This window comes from Sarcophilus harrisii, chromosome 1, assembly GCF_902635505.1.
Source record: "Sarcophilus harrisii chromosome 1, mSarHar1.11, whole genome shotgun sequence".
Lineage (NCBI taxonomy): Eukaryota > Metazoa > Chordata > Mammalia > Dasyuromorphia > Dasyuridae > Sarcophilus > Sarcophilus harrisii.
Genome location: NC_045426.1, coordinates 263,076,856 through 263,093,209, shown reverse-complemented (window position 1 = coordinate 263,093,209; position 16,354 = coordinate 263,076,856). Strand labels below are relative to the sequence as shown.

At 38.6% G+C, this 16,354-nt stretch overlaps 1 long non-coding RNA gene across 1 annotated transcript; it reads left to right on the top strand.

Moving 5' to 3' along the window:
- The first annotated feature begins 310 nt into the window (after positions 1–310).
- Positions 311–15,397, top strand: LOC116421056. Its single transcript, XR_004231375.1, has 3 exons — positions 311–482; positions 3,749–3,930; positions 14,921–15,397. It is a non-coding gene; the product is annotated as an uncharacterized LOC116421056 (long non-coding RNA).
- The last annotated feature ends 957 nt before the right edge of the window (positions 15,398–16,354 follow it).

Below are 16,354 nucleotides of genomic sequence, written 5' to 3'. Positions count from 1 at the left end.
CCGCTGAGCTTGGACAGACCGCAGGGAACAAGAAAATTGCCCTTTTAGTACTTTCTTTCCAAAGACAGGGTTTTTTTTCCCACTCCTAGGCCTCATGGGAAATCTAGAGCTTGAAGGATGGTGGCAGGGGGTGGGTAGGAGAGGAGGACAATTGATCGAAATCAATCGCTACCACTTGCATAGCACCCTTCGTGTGAGCGCCCCAAATCCCAGCATTGACTATTGAACCAATCTTGTCTCTGTTCGGTCCCTGCTTTGACTAACACCCCGATTCCAATGCCAGCACGGTGTTCTCTAATTGACAGAGCCAGACGAGTGTGATTCTGTCTGGGAACACGAGGTTTTATGTCACCAGAGCCACTAAGTGAGAGAGAGCGGGAGGCTGAGCGCTCGGAGCCATCGACGGATCGGAGACTGTGCGGGGAACAGGGAATCGTGCATTAGGGCCCATGCCTCCTCCAGGCAGCGAGATACATGTGCAGGTTGGCTGATTAGCTGCATCTCAAAATTTTCCAGCGGTGGGGAAGACGTGGGGGAAATGCAGAGGGTCAGGGAGTGGAGGACTTAGTGTTTGCTGAATCCTACATGTTTGGCTTGTCTTTCTCTCTTCCCGGGTCCACCAGTGGTTCAAGCTGCTATCCAAAACCCTCCAGCTCTAAACCAGCCCCTCCTCTCTGCTCCCATCATCATCACCATAGTGCACATTAGACCCTAAGAGAGACCCTCATCCATTACCATTCTCCTAAACCACTGAAGTAGCTTCCTGATGGGTATTTCTCCCTATTTCCCCTTTCCCTTCATATTGCTCTCCCCTCCATATTGTTACAGGAATGATTGTCCCTATGTGTGCTTCTGACTCTCTCCAGATCCTTGAGGGCTCCCCATCACCTATAAAGTAAAGGTTGAATTCTTTTGCTGGAATTCAAGGATCTCTCTATAATCTGATGCCATTATATCTGTGCAGGCTTATTTAATATCATTATACATTTTATTATATATTCACTAACTTGACTATCAGCTGTTCCCTGTATAAATCCCTTACTCCCTCTCGCTTCCATAACTTTGCTTCGGCCATCCTCTATGTCTTGAATGTCCACTTTCTCTCTCTTTTCCTACTGGGTTCCTACTCATTTAACCCAATGCTATCTCCTCCAGGAAGCCTTCCCTGATGGCGCCTGTTTGACTTGTTGATTAGTAGTAACCATCTCTCACAAATATATAGCATTTTGTTTTGTACTTCTTTGTTATAGACAGATATGTTATTATTTATATATTGAAACACCAGGGCATGGTGGATAAAGAGGAGGTCAGAAAGCTTCTTCATCTGTATAATGACAATAATAACAAATATCTTACAGTATTGTTGTGAGGATCTAGTAAGATAGTGAGTAAAAGACTCTGCAAACTTTAAAGCTCTCTATAAACGTTGGATATTATTATTATAAAATGAAAAAGATCCTTAGGAGGGAATTTCCTCAACTGGGAGTTCCCTAAGCCAGTGAAGTTATAGGTCCAGCTTCTATCCCTTGTATATGTCATAGCCCTTGTAGGAAAGCAAATACCTAGAAGAAGGGGCTCTCATCTCAGCTAAATATCTATCCCCTAGATGTAGCTCCAGCTGGTATTTTTGGTTGTTCAGTTGTTTCAGTCAGGTCCAATTCTTTATGAGTCCACTTGAGATTTTCTTGATAAAGATATTAGAAATGGCTTGTCATTTTCTTCTCTAGCTCATTTTACAGATGAGGAAACTGAGGCAAATAGGATTAAGTGACTTACCCAGGATCACATAGCTAGGAAGCATCTGAGGTTGAATTCTTGAACTCAGAAAGATGAGTCTTTCTGACTTCAGACCTGGCACTTGATCTACTGAATCACTTAGCTGCCCTAGATAAAAAGGAAATGAAATAGCCCTCCCCAGAGAATGTAGGCTATGATGTATATTTGCATGAAGGAATTTCTAAGGGCTCAGGCTATTAAGTTTCTTTCCCAGCCCTCTTCCCTACCAAATTACTATTATTATGAGTTCCCCACAAAAAGAACAATTAGTTGCACAGTGGAAAGAGTGCCAGACTTTGAGTCGGCAAAATTCATCTTCCTGAGTTTAAATCCAGCTTCAGATATTTACTAGCTTTATGACCCTGGGCAATTCACTCAATCCTGTTTGCCTCAGTTTCCTCATCTGAAAAATAAGCTAGAAAAGGATATAGTAAACCACTTCAGTATCTGGAGTCACAACTGAAGTGACCCAACACTAAGTATATAGTGATCTTTGTACTGGGGCTCCCAACCTGTAGTTATTCTTTTTTTATTTGGACCACTTTTTTGGGGAGAGAAGCCTGGAGTTAGTCTTATAGATTTTCATGACTAAATAGTAATGAAAGCTTGAGTTGTGAGTTTGATTCCTATTCTAAAGGGGCTGACAGCCCCTAGAACTCCAAATGGCCACCTCTTATGTGTTGGATTTTGGCTACAAGGATGTTTAAAGGAAGGAGTGCAAATGGTATGGTATCAATCCTTCTCTACTGATGGCAAAGCAGCTCCCAGTGCTTGTCAGTTTAGGCTCAGGTTACCACTGAGACTAAGAATAAAACAGAGCCCATTGTGATGACAAAAGAATACATTTTAGAGAAAAAGTCTTCTTTTGTTGTTGTCTGGAGCACATTCATGTTATAATCTCGGGTATGTCTTTTGAAGGGCCAATCACTTTGAATCACATCACTGATAGAATTCACAGTAGCAATTTTATCTTTCCTTTTGCTTAGTTCAAGATCCAAAAATCTAGAATCATCTGCCTACTTCTGAGGTGACAATGTCACAGTTGTGTTATCTTTTTATAGAAGAGACATCAGAATAAAACACCAATAATAACTGCTCATAGTTAGATAATTCTTTAAGAAAGAAGCTCTCAACAGAGAGCTCAGTTGCCCCAGAATCTTCATCTTAAACTTAGTAAAGCTGAAACTGTGCTAAGACTTTTGGGACACCCTGTAAAATGTAACCTGAGGCCCCAGAATCAAAGCTCTGAGTCTACATTGGATTCAATTACAGGGATCTCTTTATAAGTTTCTTTTGGGCTTGGCCCCTACCTAGATTTTCTCTAAGGAACATTAGAACTGGACTGCTTTAGATCGCTTTAGTAAAAGCTATAACCAAAACATTCAGGTTAATAATACATTGAATATGGGACATTTTTTATATGTAAGACTCTTGCCTAAATCCATAAGCAGTTGAGATAATTCTCATTCTCTATCTTGGTGAGGTTTTTCCTCTCCAGGGAATTGTATTTGCAGTACTCTGTATATGGTATTGTCTTAGGTAAGTTCTCCTCCCTGGCAAGAGGAAAGAACTTGGCTTTGGTAAAACTTTTTCTCTGATGAGCCTTGGCTCCCCAGTGACCTATACTTATAGTATTCTCCTTAGTGTGACTCCTTGAGAGAAGAAAGTGCCTCATCACCAATTAGATCCCTTTTTCCTTGAATCCATCAAGTCCCTATAACTCATAGTACAAAGAAGAAGGTTGAGGTTTGACTGCTCTGGATTCTGGTTCTATCTTTTGATGCTCCTCAACTATAGGTCTTCCTTGCTCAAAGATTTCTTCTTATTACTCTAGATTTCATCATGGTCTAGATTCTCTTCTGTTAAATCCAGAAGACTAGATACAATAACTATTTCCCTTGGATCATGGTTCTCTGTAACTTCCCTTCAGGGGAATGTATTCACTCACTCAGATCTTGTTTTATCTCTACAGGCTGCAAGCCTCCTTCCTTCCAGCTCAACCTCAAGACTATAATCCATCTATATGAATGAGTAATGAGTCATCAATCATTAAGGAATCATCCTCAATGTGGTTTTGACAAAAAAAATGAAAAATTCACATTATATCAAACAGATACCTCGAGCATCATAACTAGGACTTGTAACAAAAATGAGGTGAGATGGTCTTGAGAGTAGGAGGTAACTTGTCCATTGCCATATCAATATTTCATAGAGGAATAGGGATTTGAAACCAATCCAGTGTTCTTTCTATAGTGCCATTACTTTATTTTACAGAAATAGAAATCGAGTTTCAGAGAGGTCAGGTGAGTTATTTCAGGACAATAGAACTGGTAAGGAACAGAGCCAGGAACCATTGCATTCAAGTCCTGAAGGACTGACTCATGGGAAGAGGATAAAATGTGCTTTTCTTGTCATCAGAAAGGAAGACTGGAAGCAATGCATGAAACTTTCAGAGGCAGATTTAGTTTTATGGTAAAGAAATAGACAGGTAGGTGGTGCAGTTGTTAGAGCTTTGGACCTGGAGCCAAGGAGCTGAGTTCAAATCCAGCCTCATCCATTTATTAGTTTTGTGACCCTAGGCAAGACTCTTAGCCACTGTCTCTTTGGTATCTTCTGCTGTAAAACAGAGATAATAATAACACTTACATCTAAGGGTTGTTTCAAGAATCAAATGAGATAATATTTGTACAGCTTAGCCTTATGCTCTACAATGTTTTCTAGGTACTTTCCTTCCCTTAACAGTTAGAGCTAGCAATTTGGGCTGTATGGGGTTCAGGGAGGACTACACCTCTGGTGTAAGGACTTGCTGAGCCCTTTTCAGGGCTGCTTATCCACCCTAGCTATCCACCTGGCACCCAACTCTCACCTGTGGCTCTAAGAAGCTGTAGCATGTGCAGTAATCCTATCCTATAAAATCATCTCAGCAAATGGACTAAATCAGGTTAAGGGTAATGGACAGGCTTCAAACCCACTGGTGAGTTAAGGAGATGTCTGATCAAAACACGTGAAGAAGGGAGGATGAGAACAATTTCTTCCAAGGGCCATTAAGGCAGCTGAAGCAAATGCTGGAAGTGCTTAGAGCTTGGTCAGACATCAAAGATGCAAGTCATCCACTGCATTTTGGGTCATTTTCAGTTATTCTGACTTTTTTCCTGCCATTGAACTTGGATGACTCTAGAAGAGAGAGTAAGGCTGATGACTTTGTGCAAATCTCCCCCACTCAAAATCCAATTCACTGATAAGTCAAGACATCACCCTGTGATATCATTGGAACTTTTAGAAAACCACAATAAGAGCTTGTAAATAATAGAATGGGTTATTTTGAGATGGCATAGGATCCTTTTCATCGGATATATTAGAGCAAAAGTTGGATGGCCCTCATCAGATATATTGTAGAGGATATTCTTGTCTATCGATGAACTAGATCATTTGGTCTCTGAGATTCCTTCCAACTCCTTCCTACTTTGACTACCATGAAAATAGAACATAAATAGAGGGGGGAAATGAGCAGTTTTAAAGTGGACAGAATAAATAAGTTACAAGAAGCCAAAACTGAGTGGGAACATTTAGGATGTATAGTTATATAGAAACTTTTAAAACTTTTTCCACTCAAGACTCCTTTTGGCCTCAGAAAATTTCACTCAACCCTCAATATTCAAACGAGTATTATTTACATAAATTACATAAATCAAACACTTACTGTAATAAATCATAATTTCATAATCCCTACATCTAATTATGAGACTCTATATGAGATCATAAGCTACACAGTTGAAGAAGTTGGAATATATAGAAGGTGCTGTCACTATGGGAGAGAAGGGTGTTATCTGGCCCTGGAGGAGGGGCCAGTAATCACCGAAGGACAAGCTAATTGAGAGCATTTCATAGCAATAGGAACCAAGGGATGAGGTGTATCCTGGGATGATGCTTGTCCCTCACTAGAATGTGGACCAAGAAGTAAAGCATGGGGATGTTCCTCCTGGAGAGGAAGCACACCTACTCTAGCTCTAAGCCCTAGGATAAAGTCCCTCTAGCCTAGGCCAGTCATGACCAAACATCATCAATGATTGAACTTCTTCCTAATCAAATAGGGTCAATGAAGATCTTTATACCTTGTCTAGAGAAATACCAGCAATGCTGGACCAAAGACTTCATTAATTGGACAACAAAGGATAATATCCAGGAACACTCATTGCCTTTATTTGATTCTTAAAGTAAGGACTAGAGTGTAGTATAAATATTATTTTCCCCACAATTTTACAGATACAAACATTAAGATTCACATAGGTTCTAAGCCAAGTTATAATATCAGGTCTTCTAAGTTCAGATATTGTGCTTTTTCTACTATGACAAGGTTCTTCTCCCCAACACAGGGGAAGAATACAGCTGAGAACTCTGCCCATTCCAGCAATATCTCCTCCTTTTAGATTATTGAACAAATGATGCTTCTTTCATGCTATTCTATAAACAGAGGTAGTGTTGTACAATGATAAGTTCATTGGATTTAGAGTCAGAAGAACTTGACCTGATCTTGAGTTCTGTGAGACTCTTTTTCTTTATATGTGAAATTAGGAAATTGAACTAATATTTCCTAAGTCCCCCTCAGCTCCAAACCTATAGGATCACTACTGTGTAGCTTGGCAGTGGACAATCTAGCTTGCTGTGTGAATAGCACTTTCCCTTCTGACTAAAACTGGGAGACCCTGGGTCTTAGGACCATCTTACTGTTTATTCAGTTCATCTGCCTGGAATGGAGCTTTGGAAGTGAGTTGGATTTCAGGACTAGTGTCAAGGATGCTAGATAGATGGCTCTACAGCTGAGGCTAACAAATTCCCCAGCACAAAAGTTTTGTACCAGAGGCATCTGGAGGCAGTTGAAGAATTTCTGAGGTCTAGGAAGTAGCCAAAATAACTGGCAGCCAGCCATGAGTGATGGGACTTTAATTCCATTAGGAGTTCCTGATGAGCAAATAGTTTGGAAGAGAAAGAGAGAGAGAGAGAGAGAGAGAGAGAGAGAGAGAGAGAGAGAGAGAGAGAGAGAGAGAGAGAGAGACACTCAGGCTATAAGCTTGGATGTGGAATTAGAGGCTAATAAGACAAAGATAGTTGTGGTTCTGTTTGGAAAGAGATGAATCTAAGCCACCAATACCTTGAGTTCCCTAGAGGGGAATGAGTAGCAGTATTGGAAACCGGGTTTTAATCCTGGATCTATCAATTATTCTCAACTCAGTTTTTATACAAGTCACTTTTCCTCTGCTTTGAGCTGTGTCTGAACAGGAGGTTATGCCCTTTGCAAAACCTCCAACAACTGGCCATCCAGGCTTTGAATGAAGATGAGCCATAAAGGGGAGCTGTCCTACCTCTCAAGCAACCCATTTTGCTTTTGATCTAAATTGTTGAAAAGACTAGGTGGCAACTATGCTAGAATACTATTGTCCTATAAAAATGAAAGCAAAATGCTTTCAGAAAAATCTGAAAATACATGAACTCATGCAAAATGAAGACAACAGAAACAGGAAAACATTGTATACATTAACAGCAATATTGTATATAATTAACTGCAAATTTAGCTATTATCAGAAGTATGATCATCCAAAACAATTATGAAGAACTTGTAAAAAAAAATGCTACCCACCTCCAGAGAAAGAGTCTGAATGCAGATTGAAGCTTTTTTATAAAACTTTTTTATTTGTGGGGATTTGGTTTTGTTCAGTTTTGGTCTATGTTTTCTTGTACAACATGACTTATATGGAAATATGTTTTGTATGACCATGCATAAATAACTTTTATAAATTTGCTTGCTTTATCAATGAAGAGACAGGGAAAGAAGAAAAGAATTTGAAACTCAAAATTTTAGAAAATAATGTTTAAAAATGTTTGTACATAGTTGGAAAAATAAAATATTTAAAAAAATAAAAATCTACTTAGATTTGAAAAGAAAAGACTAGGTGGTAGTATAGATAAGAGTATTGGGTCTAGAATCAGGAAGACTCATTTTCCTGAGTTCCAACCTGGGCTCAGACATTTACTAGCTGTGTGATCCTGGACAAATCACTTTACCTTGTTTGCCTCGGTTCCTCATCTATAAAACAAGCTGGAGAAGGAAATGGCAAATCACTCTAACATCTTTGCCAAGAAAACCCCAAAAGGGCTCATGTAGAGTCAGGCTCAACTAAAAATTGACTAAGCAAAAATTGTTGAAAGTCAGTAATGCAACAATAAATGCAACAAGCATTTATTAAATACCTTCTGTTACCTACTGTACCATGTTAAGTACCAGGAATAAAAAGAAAGACCCAAACCAAGCCAATTAACAAAAAACCTAGTCCATGTGCTCAAGGAACTCTCAGTCTAATGGGGGAGAACACAGTCATGTGAACAACTATACGAATAAGATATTGACAAGACAAATTTGGAATAATCTCAGAAGGAAGGTAGTCTCATTAAAGAATATTGGGAAAGGATTTTTGCAAAAAGTGGAATTTTTAAAAATTTTATTGATGTGTTTTGTTTTTACAAGCATTCACAGATATGCTCACTCCATAAGAGGCCTCTTGTAACAAAATAAAACAATTAAGTAAAATAAATAATACATTTGAAAGTACATGTAATAGCTTGTTTATAGTACCTCCTTTCCCCCAATTTCTCTACATTGAAGTTGGAGATTTGCCACCTTGAGATCTGGAAAAATCCAAATTCTTTGACCTTTCCTTCATAACAGAGAAGAAGTCTGATTTTTTTTCTTTTATGGGGTGTTTATAGTACTTTATTATAAAATTTGGATTAAGTGTTTCATCATGGACTTTATGTCATCCACTGACTCCAATTTAATTTTTTATATTGATCTTTGAAATATTGAAACTTATTGAAAGAGTTGCATTGTGGAAGGGATAACTATATTTTTAAAAATAACAAATATATTTTCTTTCCCTCTTGCTCCTCACCCATTAAAAAGAAAAGAAAAAATATTTTTATAAGCAATATGCTTATACTGAGACTTGAAAAAAGCTAGAGAATACATGCTTGGGGAGAGAGAGTGTTCTAGGCAAGGAGCGATCAGTGAAAATGGAGGTTGAAAGTTTTCCCTGATAACAAGTCTAACTTTGCCTTTTCTCAGCTTCTATCCATTGATTCTTGTTCTGCTATAGGGGGCAAGAAAAATGGGCCTGATCTCTCTTTCAAGTGATAGTCCTCCAACTGTTTAAACACAGTTAACATACTTTCCCCTCCACAGTTTTCTTTTTACTAGTGGAAACAGCCCAACTTGCTTCAGCTTCTCCGATGGCACAAAGTCAAGCCTTCTTATCATCCAGCATCCCCTCCTTTGGAAATGTCACATCCTTCCCAAAATGTGACATCCAGAACTGTGCTTGATATTCTAGAGGTGGTCTGACCAGAGCCAAGTGCTATAATATAATAATAGCTAGCATTTACAGAGCACCTTTTAAAAGCTGTAGAACACTTTACAGAAATTAATTTGTTTTTATCCTCATAAGAACCCCGGGAAGTAGGTGCTTTTATTATTCCCATTTTACAGATGAAGAAGCTGAAGCAAATAGAGATTAAATGTCTCACCAAGGACCACACTGGTAGTAAGGGATAGGGGAGATGCATAAACATTTATTAATTACCTGCTCTGTGCCAGGGAACTGTGTTAAGCACTTTACAAATATTATCTCATTTGGTCCTCATAAAAACCTTGGAATGTTGATGTTGTTATTGTCCCCATCTTACAGATAAGGAAACTGAGGTAGACTAAGGATAAGTGGTCATCTAGCTAGAAAATATTTGAGGCTAGATTTGAACTGAGGTCTTTCTTATTCTAGGTGCAACCCTTTACTCAGTGAGCCACCTCACTGAGTATAGGTGGACTAATACTTCCTTGAGATGACTAATGTCTTCTCATAGAGAACAATATGCCTTGCTAAATGTATCCTAAAATCTTATTAGCTTTCTTAGCTGCCTCCATATCATATTCTCAATTCTTATGGTCCATTGAAACCCATATATCTTTTTCAGATAAATTATCTAGTCACATCTGCTTCTTTGAGAATGAAGGATAAATAACAAAAATCCCATCTTAAACTTGTATAGTTGCTTTTTTTTCTGTTTTTTTTTTTTGGTGGGTTTTTTTGACCCAAATCTCCAAACATTTTTATCTTATTTATTTTATTTTTAATTTCTTAATTGAAGTTTTTTGTTTTCAAAACATATGTGAGGATAATTTTTTAAACATTGATCCTAGATGACATGTAATCCAATATATGTTAAACATGATAAAATATGTATTAAATCCAATATATGCATACATATTAATACAATTATCTTGCCTGCACAAGAAAAATTAGATCAAAAAGTAAAAACAAATGGGAAAAAATAAAATTCAAGCAAACCACAACAAAAAGAGTGAAAATGCAACATAGCATTTCTCCAGCTGATCGACATCCACTCAGTTTCCAATTTCTTGCCACTACAAAATGGGCTGCCATAAACATTTTTGCAATGTGGGTCCCTTTCCCTCCTTTATGATCTTTTTTTTGAATATAGACTCAGTAGGGACACTGCTGGATCAAAGGGTATGCAGAGTTTGATAACTTTTTGAGCATAGTTCCAAATTGTTCTCCAGAATGGCTGGATTCCTTCACAATTCCACCAACAATGTATCAGTGTCCCAGTTTTCCCACATTTCCTCCAACATTCATCATTATCATTTTAGCCAATCTGAGAAGTGTGTAGTGGTATCTCAGAGTTGTCTTAATTTGCATTTCTCTGATTAATAGTGATTTGGAGCACCTTTTCATATGACTAGAAATGGTTTTAATGTCTTCATCTGAAAATTGTCTGTTCATGTCCTTTGACCATTTATCAATTGGAGAATGGCTTGAGTTCTTACAAATTTGAGTCAGTTCTCTATATATTTTAGAAATGAGGCCTTTATCAGAACTCTTGAATGTAAGAATGCTTTCCAATTTATTGCTTCCTGAAGTTGCTTTTTTTGAACCCATGTTCTATTTATTCCTTTAAATCTCATCTTAATAGACGTAGTCAATTCTCTAGACTGTCAAGTTAGTTCCTTTTGGAGTTGACTCTAGTTACACAGAGAGAGGGAAGCTCTGTCTAACTTAATGCTATATTCTTGTTATGATGAGTAAGCAAATCTTCTTTTGTTAATAGTTAAATAGTCTATGATTATCTCATTTCCTTCCAATCCTGAATATCAAACACTAAACCTGCCTGAGATGGGCCTGACCTACAGCACCTCACTTGTGGATGATTCTGAATTCTTATGAACAATGCTTGGATATTTGGAAATTGCTCTTTCTTTTTCTTTTTCCTTTTCTTTAGGGAATAGCATTAGCATTATTTTCAGACTAAGATTCTTAAAGTCCCAGAGGAATCTTATGAGGTCATAGAGTCCATCTTCCTGTCTAACCTTACCCCCTCCATTCCCACTACCATTTTCCAATGTGCTGTCTCTTTGTATTTTCATTTTTCAGGGCAGCTACAAGCAAGGTTCTTAACTACACAAAACAATTATTAAGTACCTTCTGTGTTTCAGGTTCTGGTCTAAGTGCTAGAGACACACTCTATCTCTATCAACTCTGTTGAGTTTAAAAGACATTTGTTAGTTATCTACTATGTACCAGCTAATAAGAGCTGAGTATTCAAAGACAAGAACCAGAAAGTCCCTCTCCTCAAAGAGCATACTTTCTACTAGGGGAAAGCAAGATAATATATTGATAAACAAACACAAGGTAATTTGAAGATTAAAGGTGGCAGCAGTCCCATGCAGGAGATGGCACCTGAGATGAGCCTTGAAGAAAAATATTTATTTTTAATAATAGCTTTTAATTTTCAAAATATATGCAAAGATATTTTTCAACATTTATCCTTGCAAAACCTTGTGTTCCAAATTTTTTTCTCCCTCCATTTCCCACACTCCTTCCCTTAGAAAGCAAGTAATCCAATATATATTAAACATGTGCAGTTTTTCTATACATATTTCTACAATTATGTTGCACAAGCAAAATCAGATCACTAAAACAAACGAGAAAGAAAACAAAAAGCAAGCAGATAGCAACAACAAAAGGTGAAAACGCGATGTTGTGATGCACATTCAGTTCCCTCAATCCACTCTCTGGATGCAGATGGCTCTCTCCATCATAAGTCTTTTGGAACTGGCCTGAGTCATCTCATTATTGAAAAGAGCCATGTCCATCAGAATTGATCGTATAATCTTGTTGCCTCATACAGTGATCTCTTGGTTCTACTTACTTCACTTAGCATCAGTTCATGTAAGTCTCTTCAAGCCTTTCTGAAATCACCTTGCTAATTATTTTTGCTAATTGTAATTGCTAATTGTTTCCTATAGAACAATAATATTCCATAATATTCATATACCATAATTTATTCAGCCTTTCGCCAACTGATGGCATCCAACTCAGTTTCCAGTTTTTAGCCACTACAAAAAGAGCAGCTACAAACATTTTTGCACATGGGGGTCCTTTTCCCTTTTTTATGATCTCTTTGGGATACAGGTCCAGTAGAGACACTGTTGGGTCAAAGAGTATGCACAGTTTGATAGACCTTTGGGCATAATTCCAAACTGCTCTCCAGAATGGTTAGATAACTTCATAACTCTACCAAGAAAAATATTGTTAGAAGCAGATATAAGGAAGAGGCTTATTCTAGGAATGGGGAAATTGCTTACAAAGAACTGGAAGTAAAATAGATGATGAATGGATATGACAGATAAACCACTGAACTATAGAATAACTAGTCCATTTTGGCTGGAATGTATAATGATAGGGAGGGTCATAAAATTAGGCAGGAAAAGTCATTTGGAAGGTTCTTTTTGCTTTTTTTATTAAATCTTTTTATTTTCAAAACACATACAAGGATAATTTTTCAACATTAACCCTTGCAAAACCTTGGTGTTCCAATTCCTCCCCTTCCCCTCACCTCCTCCCCTAGATGGCAAGTAATCCAATATATGTTAAACATGATAAAATATATGTTAAATCCAATATAGTCATACATACTTATATAATTATCTTGCTGAACAAGAAAAATCAAATCAAAAAGAAAAAAATGAGAAAGAAAATAAAATGTAACAAATAACAACAAAAAGAGTGAAAATGTTATATTGTGATCCATCATCAATTCCCAAAGACTTCTCTCTAGTTGTAGATGGTTCTCATCATCACAAGATCATTAGAACTAGCCTCAATTATCTCCTTGCTGAAAAGAGCTATGTCCATCAGAATTGATCTTTATATAATCTTGTTGTTGCCATGTATAATGATCTCCTGATTCTGCTCATTTCATCAGCATCAGTTCATATAAGTTTCTCCAGGCCTCTCTAAAATCATCCTGCTGATCATTTCTTATAACAATAATATTCCATAACATTCTTATACCATAACTTATTCAGCCACTCTCCAACTAGGGGCATCCATTCAGTTTCCAGTTTCTAGCCACTACAAAACAGGCTGCCATAAACATTTTTGCACATGTGGGTCCCTTTCCCTCCTTTAAGGTCTCTTTGGGATATAAGCCCAGTAGAAACACTGCTGGATCAAAGGATATGCACATTTTGATGGTGCTTTGGGCATAGTTTGGAAGGTTCTTAATGCTAGAAAATTTTTAATCTATTTTAGGTACAATAGGAAGCCATTTGAGATTTTGGGCAGGGGAGTTACAAAGTTATATCTACCTTAGAAAGATTATTCTGGCAGCTATTTGGAAGATGGATTAGGGTGGGGGAATGGAATGGAAGCAAGGAGATCAATTAAGAGACTTTTATAATGATCCAGGGAAAAGGTGATAAAAGCTTTCTCCCTTCCTGCCTCCCATCTGCCTCTCTAAGATGGCAAGCAATCTAATATGTTAGATATGTGCAATCATGTTAAATGTTTCTCTATATGTCACATTGTAAAAGAAGAATCAAAACAAAAGTGAAAAACTACTAACAACAACAACAAAAAAAAACAAAAATAGCACGCTTTGGTCTGCATTCAGATTCTATACTTCTTTCTCTGGATGGGATAGCATTTTCCACCACAGATTTTTTGGAATTGTCTTGGATCATTATATTGCTGAGAAGAGCTAAGTCAATCACAGTTAATTATCTTTGCTACTACTGTGTACAACGTTCTTCTGGTTCTGCTTACTTCACTCAACATCAGTTCATATAAGTTTTTCCAGGATCTTTTGAAATCCATCAATTCATTATTTCTTATGTCACAAATCAACTTTTGAAGACAAATTCAATTGAATGAGACTTGGAGAAAAGAGACCCCTGACTTAGGAAACAAGGCTCCATGGGGTTGGAGGAAACACAGATTCTGGAATACCCCAAATTTTTTACTGATGCTACTGATACTGAGACCAAGAACAAAGTTGAACCAGGCTGTGGAGAAGTTCAAATGGGATAGTGTCCCTGAAGAATAGGAAAGAAAGCGGGCCATCTGTTAGCTTTTTACTTTAATTGATTGCTTAATTTTATTAAGCTAAATCTGTGCTAAGTTCCATTGTTTCTACCTGCTGAAAGTATGTTATCCCCATTTTACAGATAGAGAAACTAGGCTCTAGAAAATCTAAATGATTTTCCCATAGTCACATAGATAGTAGGAATTGAAGGCAGGATTTTAAGCCATCTTTCCTGATTTAAAGCACTAGATTTGACGCTTAATACTCTTACCACATTTCCAAAGATGAGGAGATGAGCCCCCAAAAGGACAAAGCTTCCCAAAAATAACACAGCTAGTTGATTGGATTTGACCTTAGGTTTTTTTTTTTTTTAAACTTTTATTTATTTGATACTTTTCTGACTCTCTTTAGGGATTTCCCCCCCAGTCCTTTGTCCCTAGATAATCTAATGTTTGTCTTTCATAGGGTGTATATACACTTTCTCCTCCCATAACCTGGACTGTAAAAGAGATGTCAACAGGTGTCTTGGTTCTAGACCCAACAGACCAGAACCCTAACAGCACCCCCAACCCCCCCACCCCTCTACAAGGAACTGAAGGGCCCTGTGGGGGGGGAGAGGTGGGCAGCCTTTGGGCATGCTTGAATCTGCTATCCATCAGCCCCCAGCAGGGAAACATCTGGAAACCAATCATTCCCATTTACTGTCTTCCAGGCTCCAACTGTTCCCAGGCTTCCTGGACGCGTGCTTTTCTATCTGGGGCCAGTAGCTGCCTGCAACCTCTGCCAAAGGGCCCACCCAGAGTGGGCAGGGGCTTCCAGCAGAAGTGTGGGCTGCCAACAAGAAGCGGGACTTTGGCTGGCTTCGCGGCTGGAACCCAGGATGGTGGGGGCTCCCGGGCTTGAGCACAAACCCCTTACTCCCAACACAGAGACAGGTGTGCACGAATCTGCACCCAGCCGCCAGTTAGAACAACATTTTTTTTCACCCAGGCTCCATAAATCAGCCCTCTAATCTTTCACTGTCCGGCGGGGTCCCTCGCTGAGAATGTGATGAATGGGCCTCCCAGCCCCTGACAACTGCTGTGAAATCACTCAGAGCCCAAGACAAACCTTTAAATCTGACGTTATAGAGTGTTGAAAGGAGAAATGTCTGTTTTCATAACCTACCTCAGTTATAATAAATATTTAAAATGCACATTAACATCCTCTTAGCATTACAATCCGGTCCTCAGTGGAACAGTGTCCGGTACAGATTTAATTAGTGCCTGAACTTTTCTAACCCGGGTGCCCGGCAAGGGCCAGGGAGCGGGGGTCTCCAGTGGAAGGTCTCTGTTTTCTTAAACTACCTGCCCCATCATAAATATCCAGTATGTCGCCCAGCAGCTGGGCTGAGAGACAGTGCGCTTTTTGTCTTGTGGCGAGCTTACATTTCATCTGAGGTGACTGGATCTTTCCAGACATTGAGGGGGGATTTCTTCTCTGCCTAACCAAACTGGGCCATTCTTCATCGCCTGTTGCTGCTTTGCCAGAGTTGTCAGGACAGTCACAGAATGCCAGAATGTTAGAAGTATTGCATCGAAGTTAGAAGAGGTCTCAGCTGACATCAAATCTGCTCCCCTCATTTTACAGGGGAAGAAACTGAGTCTCAAAGATGTGAATTAGCTTGCCTAAAGCCACACAAATAGTGACAGAGGCAAGATTTAATGGTAGGTCTTTTGACTGTTTTAGAATCATAGAATGTCACAGTGGGTAGAGAATATATTCAGTCCAAGTCCTTTGTTTGTTGGAAAAAGTATTCGAGGCCCCAAAAGGGGAAAGTACTTTGCTAAAAACCATGTAGCAATTATGAAAGAGGACTGAAAAAGGTTTATTAGTGGAAGGGCTGATCTTGGGGTTCTGAAACTCAAGACTGGTCCCAGTCTGTGGGATAGACAGGAGGTAGCTCAATGGAATGAATAGAATGTTCAGCTCTCTGGTGAACTTTTGTCATTCAGTTACTTAAATCATGTCTGACTCTCTATGTGAAGACAGAGTTAGCAGCCTGGATACCTTAGAATCAGCCGGAGTCAGGATAAGCAAAAGTCCTTGGTCTTTATTCTTGGTCTTTAGGGTTAGAAGTGAAGGGAATGGACACAGGATCTCTGCG